Raw genomic sequence first — 1,201 nt, 5'->3', positions numbered from 1 at the left:
AGCGTTGGCTCATGGGTGAGTCTTGTGCCTTGGGTGCAGACGGCCCTCACTGGCCTGGGTTCATTTCCTGCCTAGGCTGGGGTATGGAAGTTTTTGCCTGGCACCCTCGTGTGGTTGACACGCTTGTAGTGGTGCGTTCCGGTATTTGGATCCCGGCGGGGTCCGCCGCCCCGGGTACCCTCTCCTAAGGCGTGCTGAGGGTTCGGGCCCCCTGGCCGACCACGGATCTTCCCATTCCGGGGTTGGGTCCCACGCTCTCGGCTTCGGTATTGAGCCGGCTCTGGTCGGCTGGCCTGCCTCCTTCGGCCGGCCCTGTTCTTGTGCGGAGTTCCCCGCAGGTCTGCCACGGGCTCTGCCTGTGCCCGGCGCTGGGCGCCCTTCTCGCGTTGGCGCGGTCGGCTTGGTGCTGTCCCCGCCTCCGTGGTCCCCTTGCGGGTCTTGGTTTTCCGGTCTGAAGGGTGTTCCTGGAACGTGGCCCCTTCTTCCCTGGGGGGCCGGTGGGCGGCCTTGCGGGCCTTCCTCAGTCCGGTGTTCGTCGACCGGGTTTCCATGGTGGCTCGCTTGGCTCCGATGTATTTATCCTTCGCCCACGGGCGCTCTGCCGGTCTCCCCCTTGGGTGCTCGCTTCGGCTGCACAGATTCTAATATTGGAACGTTACTGTGGGGATTTGCGGGGCCCCTGCGCGAGGGTGACTCGCAAATTCATGTGGCATCCCACAGGAGTTTTCTCTCTCGTACTACGAGCTCTTCGGGGTCCGCCCTTTTGGGCCCCGGCCCTCGGTGGCTTTGCGGTTCCTCGCCGGTCAGGGGGTTTCCCTGGTGGCGATGGTGTCTGCTGGGCGGATGGGCATGCAGGGGTCATTCCTCCACTCCCCGCCCTTCTTGCGGGTTTTGCCGGACGGGGTTGCTCCTCCGGCATGTCCCCCGTGTCCTTCCCGGGGTCCATTCCCTGGGGCCTCGAACTCGGTGGTGTCTTCCCGCTTTTTCCGACCAGCGTGATTCCTCCCTTGTCCGGGCTGGTTGTTCGGCGTGCTGTTTTGGCTTCTCTTAGCCGCACGTTTTTCCTTTCCCGGTGGGATGACCTGTGTTATGCCTTTTGGGCCCGTTTCGTTCGGGCCGCTTGCCCTCGTTCCTCCATGGTTCGCGGGCTTACACAGGCTGGCGTCCTTCCCTACGCTTCGCTGGGTTCGGTGGATCCGGC

The 1,201-nt window shown here is 64.3% G+C and overlaps 1 non-coding gene across 1 annotated transcript; it reads left to right on the top strand.

Moving 5' to 3' along the window:
* The first annotated feature begins 617 nt into the window (after window positions 1-617).
* Window positions 618-724, top strand: LOC147709162 (U6 spliceosomal RNA). The gene has a single exon (XR_015296939.1). It is a non-coding gene; the product is annotated as a U6 spliceosomal RNA (small nuclear RNA).
* The last annotated feature ends 477 nt before the right edge of the window (window positions 725-1,201 follow it).

This window comes from Lissotriton vulgaris, chromosome 6, assembly GCF_964263255.1.
Source record: "Lissotriton vulgaris chromosome 6, aLisVul1.2, whole genome shotgun sequence".
Classification (NCBI taxonomy): domain Eukaryota; kingdom Metazoa; phylum Chordata; class Amphibia; order Caudata; family Salamandridae; genus Lissotriton; species Lissotriton vulgaris.
This window is presented reverse-complemented; position numbering and strand designations above follow the sequence as displayed.